This window comes from Cicer arietinum, chromosome 1 (genome assembly GCF_000331145.2).
Source record: "Cicer arietinum cultivar CDC Frontier isolate Library 1 chromosome 1, Cicar.CDCFrontier_v2.0, whole genome shotgun sequence".
In the NCBI taxonomy this organism is placed as follows: Eukaryota; Viridiplantae; Streptophyta; class Magnoliopsida; order Fabales; family Fabaceae; genus Cicer; species Cicer arietinum.
In genome coordinates, this window is record NC_021160.2 from 35,591,548 (window position 1) to 35,601,702 (window position 10,155).

Consider the following 10,155-nt stretch of genomic DNA (forward strand, 5'->3'; position numbering starts at 1 on the left):
TGAAGTTACTTTGTGATATTTGATATAGTGAATAATCAGTAGTTAAATATTATTGATGCAGTTTAAATTGTAGTTGTGTTGCGAATGCGGAGATATAAAAACTTTGATGCCACTATACCATTAAAGTTGATACCTTTTTTAAACTCTAATAATAATTTAAATTTGAATTATATGCATGTGTCCTCTATGGAATTGAAAAGCAGCTTGATTATGGTGAGGATGCAGAACAAGTTAGGAACCATCACATAGAGGAAAATGTATCAAATGTAAATCAACATGATCAAGATTACATGACCACTGTTAAAGAGGTGTGCTTCCACAACCCTAACATTTTTTTCTTTCTATGTTTGATGTATTCATGTTAACAAACTATTTGCTCGATCCGGCTCCTATACAGTTGGTGTCCATATAATTAAAATCAAACGTTTAGATTTAAATTCAATATTTTAAATTATAAAGTAGAAATAAAACTCTATTTTTTAAAAACATTTGATTAAGATCGATGTGTCGAATGTGTGAATTCTTGAGGCGAATCCAATTTCGTATTTTGTTTTGCTATATAAGATTTTCAATTTTTATGTTTGCTTATAGGGTGAGACAAAAGAGACCATAAATTTGAGTCGAAATCAACACTTAGAGAACAACAGAAGATCATATCCTAGAGAAGAGATTGAAGATCATAAGTTGGTGTGTATTGATTCAAGGGACTCTCATCACTCCGAAGGAAGTAGAGGTTCTTTTGCGTTCCCTAAGTAAGTCAATAAATAGTACTATAATATTAATGTCTTCTTCTAATAATTGTAATGATTTTGATAGGTATAAAATCTTCATATAACGGCTATCGGAACTACTAAAAAATATCTAAAACTACATTAAAAGTTTATGTATCTAATTTATATTATGAATCAAATACATCAATTTTTATTGATTAAAGTTTAATTCAACTGTCTCTTATAAAAATAATCAGGAAGTAGTTAACTACTCTATAGTTAGTTAATAATAATATTTTTGTAGAGTTTGATTGACAAAGGATTAGTTCTATTCAAAATTTAATTTTTTGTATAGGAAAAGTAGTTTCGGTAAAGTTGAGGATTCGAGTTATGTGATCTTTATTGAGTGACTAATCTTTTTAATCATGTTTTAATATTGATTGATTAGAGCTTAAATCAAACAACTGTGTGAGTGTATAATTTTTCTCAGCAAAGTGAACTTAGTTTTTTTTTTTTAAGTTTCTTCCAAGAGTCATTGGCTGAAGTCCAACAATAGGTAAAGTATAGGTAGAACTTATTAGATACAATTGATTTTGGTATTAATAAGTTTATCTACTCACTTTTTTTATTGGAATTTTCTATCTTGGTCTACTCTATTCTATCTATTATTTTTCCAACTTTTTTCAATTGGATAAAATCTATTAGTCTTACTAAATTGAAGCGTATTGGAAATAAATCTAAATTTTACATTAAAAATAAATAGAACTTTACTAAATAGTGACATATCACACCTGATACACCGATTTTGTAAGCATGAGTAGGTCTAATATAAAATAGAGATATTTTATTATGTGTTTTGAGTTAGAAAATATTTTGTTTTGTAATATTTTATGAATGAAATTAAAGATATTTGAAAAAAATTTAAATTTAATCACAACAATAACGATTAATTATTAATCTAATTTTGTTAAAGCGCGAGTAATGAAAATGGGTATGAGCACTTAAGTAATCAAATGATAAAGATACAAATATTAAAGTTGATACTAACGAGGGTACAAATATAAATATTGATATTTTTTTGAACGATAGGTATGGGAACAGGTAGTATTGTACTCTACCCAAACACTATTTATTATCATCCCTAGTTATTAGTAATAATTGTAATAGTAAGATCAACGGATATTGAGTCTAACGAAAGAGGTTATACTATGTGAACTTAAGTTTAACTTCTTTGTTTTGTTGAGTGAAGTACTTATGTTTAGTCCTAATGTCCTTCGAATAGGATTAGTGTATGGAACATATGAAGAAAAAAAATAGTAATAATATCTTAGAAGGTTGAATAAGGAAAACAAAATAAAAAAATATTATTGACAATTACATCATGACTGTTAAGATTTTTTTTATTTTATTTCTTGTTCTTAATTTGTGGTACTAACTAAAAAAAAACTCTTATTATTGTTTTGTTCTTTGAATGAACAGGTTAGGTTGGGAACTGATTGGAAGTCCTGTCAAAATGCCAAAATCAAAAGATCTTCATCTAAAGAAGCATAAGATTCGATTTGTGCGATTTCAGTGTTGTGGATTCTGATGGCTTCATTTTTTAATTTTCCTATTTTTAACTTTTCAAGAATGAATTCTTTTGTGCAGAGTAGTTCATTAGAAAATGTCATTCAACATTTGTCAGTATATATATCTAACTAGCAAACTAAGTTGATTGATGAGTTGGTTTGATTAAAAACCTTCGACATGAGTTAAGTTCGTTTTGAATTCTTACGAATATTTTTGTTTTAGTTATGTCTTTCTGTTATAAAGAAATGAACTTAGATATCTCAAGCATGTAAACGAAAATAGATTATTAGATGTAATTTTTACATATTTTTTAACATCTCTTTGTCCAAAAATATCCATACCTATATCTATATTATAAATAAATAAGAGTTATTGTATCCTATCAATGTTCCATTTTTGTGGACGTTAAAAATAGACTATGGACCTTATGCTGACCCCTATGTTGATCGAGGCTAGTTGTAGTCCCATGCTTACTAGTTACCATGCGATTCAACTTTTTCTTCAATGATGACTTTTTAATGGCGGGTCCTGATAACTAGCTAGGTATGCCATGAGAAATTAATTTCATTAGTTGGAACTATTGATGTCAGGATAATTTACATGTAGTTCAAAATTTAAAATACTATGTCCCAAAAGTTTGTCCCCGTAGATCAAACCACATGGTGCCTACCGTGTTTGAACTCTAGAGGTAACACACCACCATTTTGACGTTCTCAACCTTTTCTCCTAGATTGCAGATCGATACCTTCTCTTTCCGTTTTGGGTGGTTATTCTCAAACTTGAGCAGCGTAGTTTGTGGGTCATTTGAAACTCGCGTTTTTTGCTCGGACTTTTTCAATTTTTCAAACTTTTGTAATTATTGTTATTGCGGTATTATATAAACTTTCAATTTGTGAATATCTTTTGAACGTTCGAAGTTCCTTTGATTTGATAATTAGTTTATCGTCTCTATATCGTTTGTATGTTGCTTTTATGGATATGGTTGTAGAAGAAAGCAAGGGAGGATTGATCCGACTCAATGAAGATGAAGTAGACAAAATGAGATTATTTATTAGTAAGTTGGAGAAACCAACATGTACTAGTTCTCTTGTATATTCATGTATACTTCCACTTCCTATTCCTCGTGTTAAGTTTTAATTTTCTTTTGAACTTAATCTTCATATACATCTTATAATAAGTATTGGATATTGGATTATAGAGCCCCTGACCATATGACACTCTTACCTACACACTTATCCATATATTCACCTTGTCTTAGCAACAAGAAAATATTCACAACAAATGGTACTCTTATAACTATATTAGGTCAAGAAGAGCCTCAAATAAGTTTATCCATACTTCTAAGAAATATCCTCCATATTCCAAAATTGTCCACTAGTTTAATTTCTATACAAAAACTAACTGAAGACCTATCGTGTAATGTTACTTTTATAACAAAATTTGTGTTCTTCATGACAAGTATTCGGCGAGGATGATTGATTATGCTAGAGAATGGAATGGTATTTATTACTTTGATCACCATAGTCTTCCTCCAAATCTACTCAACAATAGCAACTCCTATTTTTTCTTTTAATTCAACAAAGAGCAACAGGGATAAGGTCCTTTTGTACCAGTGTTGCCTTGGCCATCCTTCATTTATAGTCACAATACAGTTGTTTCTTTTCCTTTTTAAGAAATTAGATGTAGAGAGTACTCATTATGAAGTGTGTGAGCTTCCAAAACACAAATGTGTACCTTTTCAAGTTAGTACAAGAATTAGTACTTGTCATTTCCATTAAATTCATATTGACGTATCAAGCCCCTTTAATGTTCCAAATTTATTAAGTGACCTTTGGTTTGTAACCTTTATTGATGACTACACTCAGGTTACTTTAGCTTACTTACTAAAACCAAAATTTGAAGTTAGTTCTATGATTTGTCAATTCTTCTCCATGATTAAAAAAAGAAAACACCAAGTTGGAGTGAGTATTAAGAGGATCAGATCCAATAATGCCAAATATTACTTTAATCATGGACTTAATTCTTTATGACAAAAATAGGGCATTATTCATGGGCACATGTTAGATCAAACTTGAATGATGTTATTTCAAAATAAAGTTTTCGATAAATTTTGGGTAGAGATAGTTTTAACTGCATTATATCTCATTAATTGTTTACCTTACAGTGCCATTGCCTCTAAAACTCTTATGGAGGCCATGTCTTTATTTTGTCCTTAAAGAAGATGAGTTGCATCCACTTCTTGACTTGACTCTTGTACCAAAAGTTGAAATTGAATTTAGAAATTATAATGTTGAAATTTTTGAAACTGAAATTCATTATGAAAGAGATGCAAATGATGGCAATGATACAAGAAGATTAAAATCTATTTCTAAATCTAGTCATATTTAAGAATCCAGTCTAACTTTATATGAGATAACATCCTCTAACCCTTCCCATGCATAGGAACCAAAATCCAATACACTAATACTTTATGATGATCTCCGTATTCCAATTGCCCTTAAGAAATATAGTAGGACATGCACTAATAAATCACTATAGCCTCTAACTAATTACCTATGCATTGAATTTTTTTTTCCTACCTATAAAGCCTTCCTCACAAGCCTAAACACTACCACTATACATACCTCTCTATTTGAAGAATTTTCTGATAGGAAAAGGAAATAAGCCATGGACTTGGAAACGAAAGCACTGGACAAAAACGCTCCTACAGATTTGATCCCTATATCAAATGGAAATAAATTTATAGGATGCAAGTGGATATGCATTGTAAAGTACAAGGCTAATGGGTCTATTGAGAGGTATAAGGAAAAGTTGGTAGCTATACGATATACTCAAACATATGGAGTGAATTACATGAAAACATTTGCTTTGATTGCAAAAAATGAATATACTGATGATGCTATTATCTTTAGCAACTAATAATAATTGGAAGTTACACCAATTGATGTAAAAAAAGTCTTCTTCATGGAGATCTTGAAGAAGAAATTCATATGGACTTACCCTATAGATACGGTGAATATATTTTTGCCAACACCGTTTGTAGGCTAAAAAAAAAGCTTTACATAGGCTCAAATAATCGTCATTTGTGTGATTTGGGGGATTTACTAGAGTTATGGTGGGTCTGAGCTTCAAATAGAGACAATGAGACTATACCCTCTTTTATCAAACACTCTGAGTTAGGGGGAGTAAGAGTATTATTGGTTTATGTGGGTGGAATTATAGTGACTCATGATGATGAAAAAGAGCAACAATTGTTAGATAACACATAGCCAATGAAGTATTTCTTGGGAATTGAAATGGCCCATTTCAAGAAAGGGATTTTTATATCCCAAGAAAAATACATCAATGACCTTCTAAAAGAAACATACAAGAATACAAGCCTACAAGCACACCAATAGATCCAAATTTAAAATTGGGGTGCATAGGAAGATATTGCAGTTTATAAGGAAATGTATCAAAGATTAGTTAGAAGACTTATATACCTCTCACATACAAGGCCTGAAGGTGCCTTTGTTGTAAGCCTAGTTAGTCATTTCATACCCAAACGAAGGAGGTTCACTTGCAAGCTAGACTCAAAATCGTGCAATATTTGAAATAAACCTCGAGAAGTGGAATTTTATTCCGAAGAAATGAAAATGTGGGTCTTGAAGTCTATAGCGAGGCTGACTATACAAGATTGATCTTGGATAGGATATTGACTGCAAGATATTTCTTTTTGTTAGGTTTGACCCTTGTGGCTTTGAAGAGTAAAAAACAAAGTTTTGTAGCTAGATCTAGCGCTGAAGAAGAATTTAGGATAATGATACAAGGGATATGTGAACTATTACGGTTAAAGATCATCTTGGAAGAGTTGAGTATAAAATTGGATGAACCCATGAGACTTTATTGTGATAGAAAAAAAATTTATTAGCATAACCCACAATTCGGTACAGCACGATAGAACTAAACATATTGAAGTTGAGAGACACTTCTTCAAAGAAAAACTCAATAATGACCTAATTTGCATTCTTCATTTCTTATCTGAAATCAATCTTGCAGATCTTCTAACTAAGGGATTGAATAGCAACAAATTTGAAAGGGTTGTTTTGAAGTTATGAAGGGAGAACACCTATTCATCGACTTGAGGGCAATGTCAAAACCGTGATTATTATTATTGGCATGTTTCTTTGCAGTGTTTTATTACCAACTTTCTCTTTTAATCATACTGACGCTAAAATCATGGATAGTAATAAAGGTTATGGTGTTTGGCTGGTTTTTATGACTACCATGAGAGTAGTCGCATGAGGAACTCTTGGAACTTGTTTGAGACAACTATTCCACTTTCACATTTGCCTTGATGTATTATTGGCTACTTTAGTGATATTTTGTCATATGTAGAGAAGAAAGGTAGATTTAAGAGAGCCCATTGGTCTTTTGGATGTTCATATGGAGGGTTATCCTTTCACTAGGTTCAAGAGTTTGGGCTCCGAGCGTTCTGTATAGTAGAAACTAGATAGAGTTATGGCCATTGAAAGTTGGTTTCAATCTTTTCCAAAATGGTAAGGTGGAGAATCTGGTTGCTCCAACATCATATAACTATCCCATTTTCCTTGTGGCTGAGGTAGTTACTATGCAAATTATAAAATACATGTTTTTGATGAAGACAAAGACCAACAATTGTGATCAAAGCAACAAGCTCAAAAAGAAGTCCAAATATCTTATTGATAAACTTTAAATTCAAACATATTAGATGTTTAAATGTAAAGGTAAATGATACAACCAATAGCTAAAATACATGAGAACCATTCATCTTTACAAATGCATATAAAGAAGTTTTAAAAATCAAAATTACATTAACCAAGTCTTAAAACTAATATTTTTTGACAAAATACAAAGTTGTATTTGAATACAGCATAGTGTATTCGAATACATATGCTAAGTCAGTAGCAAAAGCTTCACATCTGTATTCGACTACGACATGCTATAGTCGAATACAAACAACAAGTTAGTAGCAAAAGCTTCACATCTGTATTCAACTACAACCTGTTGTAGTCGAATACAAACAACAAGTCAGTGGCAAAAATAACAAATCTGTATTCGACTACATGTTTGTGTATTCGAATACAAGGTGCAATTTTTGAATAAAATTGAACGTTACAAAGAGGTATATTCGAATACATACATCCTGTATTTGAATACATTTGGAAGCAATGCAATTTTTCAGATCAGAAATGGCTCTAAATCATTGTATTTGTTCATCAAACCTCTTGGATCAATGGCCACAAATCTGAAGAAATGTTTATGGAGTATAAATACACCATAACTTCATATTAACAAACACACAATTCTTCAATCAAACCTTGAACAACTTTGAACAAATTTCAGATTTTTTACAAGTACTTGCATCTCATTTTCATATCATTCAGAAAGGTTCTCAAAATACTTGAAGTAATTTTGGATTGATATCATTATACCTCTCTTATATTCTTATTCCAAATCAAACTATATCATTTGTAAAAGAAAGTAGTACTTTCTTAAAGTAGTCTAATATAAGATAGCGGTGTGCTATCTTAGAAATTTTGTTAGAAGTTTGTAGCAAAGATCCTAGGGTGGGATTTGTACATTTTCTAACAATAGTGGAGAAATCTCTTGTAGTGTGCAAGAGTACTGGATGTACCCTTGATCATAAGGGGAACCAGGATAATACTGATGTGTTCATTTAATTGCTGAGCATTTATTTATTGTCACTTACTATCCTAAAGCAGAAAATTCAATCACCAAATCGTTGAAAACAAAAAAATTTCCAAAACACCTAATTGATTGGTTCCAAAAAAAATTCAATCACTAGCATTAAAATATTTTTTAATGTGCACCAACCTTTTCATATATCTGGGGGAATAAAAATGACATTAAGAAAACTCAAACAAGAATTGATGGAAGGAATACAAGCGAATGTTAACAAGCCATTTTGAAAATACAAGTCAAAAGTTAGCATTTATACTAAAGTAATTGATGTCTTTTAATTATAGTTCCAATTCAGAAATAAGTTAGGACTACATAAGGAATGAAATGATGAAACCAATTTTCTTAGGTTTAAGGATTTGCTTAGGACTACATAAGTTAGGACTACACAACAATTTTGGCTACCTATTTTTAAAATAAACGATCAACTCAAGATTGCTTTTGTCAGCCTCCTTTTTATATACATAAGCTTTCAATTTCAAATACAAATCACACAAACTTTAACCCTTCTCCAATATATCCTGTTGTGGCTCATTTAAACTAATCAATATAAGATAAGTTACACATTTGATGAAATATAACAAAGACATATAAATTGATTGGTACTACAACATTATAAGGCTGTATAACACTGACACAATTGATATAATATATATACACCCATTGTAAGAAGTTGAATAGTTAAACAACTGCCTCAAAAGAATATTATTGTTTTTACCAAGCTTGGTAAAGAAATACTTAAACTTATATTATAATGTATAGATAAGTGGTTTTCACATAAGCTTAATTTTTCTTTGCCTTAATTGCAGTTTTAGTCTCTTTATTTTTAGTGATTCACGAAATTTATTTTCCTATTTTAAAAGTCGATAGTTTTGGTCAATCCGTAAATTATTTAACTAAAAAATTGATGACGTATGATGCTTTAAATAACGTGATATATGATATGATGATGTAGAGTGATTAACACTCATGAAATTAGAATAAAACAATGTAAAAACTTAGCTTTCAACTTTAGAAATTTTTCATATTTTTAATTTAATTAATGATATATAAATAATTAATACATTTAAATAGTTCTATATCATATAATTATATAATACAATATATCAAATCATCAATTTTTTTTTTCAAAAATCTGAGAGAGGGATCAAAACTATCAACTTTTAAAATAGATGGACAAATTCTGTGAATTGGTAATTATAGAAGGACCAAAATTACAATTAAGCATTTTGCTTTCGTGTTTTATCCGACAAGTTTGTATGTTGTCTTAAAGCGGCATTATTTGAACGATTAGCTTTAATCAATTACATATTCAACAAATGATTTCGACGTCATCAATATTTAAAGATCTAGATACATGACTATTCCTTGCATTTTAAATTTGTCACAATTGTAGCCATTTTTTTATAAGGCCAACTAAAAGTATATAGAGACCTAAAACGAATTTAAATATGAGGCCCTATAAGTCTATAATATTTTAGTAAATTTATTAACTTTTTTATGAAATTGAGTCCTAAGACGATTTAATTACAATGATATAAAATGATTAACACATCTGAAATTGAAATAAAACATTGTGAAAATTTAGTTTTCAACTTTAGAAATTTTATATTTTTAATTTAATCAATGACATTTAAATAATTAATGCATCTAAATGATTCTATATCATAGAATTGTACGTCACGTTTAAAAATATGTCAAATTAATTTTTAATTCAAAAATTTAAAAAAAAATTAAATCTGTCAATTTTTAGAACAGATAGAATAATTCTATAAATTGATAATAATAAAATTTTCAAAATAAAAAAAATAATTTTATAAATTAATAATAATAGAAGAATCAAAATTGCAAAAAGATAAAAATAGTAAATGATTCAAATATTTGTGAGTAAACGAAACTGAAATTTTGTGAAAGAAAATGGTGCCAACTTCACTTCAATTGTCCGGTTAGTTTTTTTTGTTTGAACGGAATAGAAAAGAAAACGAAAAATCGTTGAAAACATTTCCCACGTAGTTGCAAATGCGAGGACAACAATGGCAGAAGAGAGCAACGAGAAGGGAATCCAAATTCGAACCCTAACTGGTGAATCCATCACTCTTCACATCACTCCCACTTCAACCGTCCAACACCTCAAGCTTCTACTCAATCACTCTTT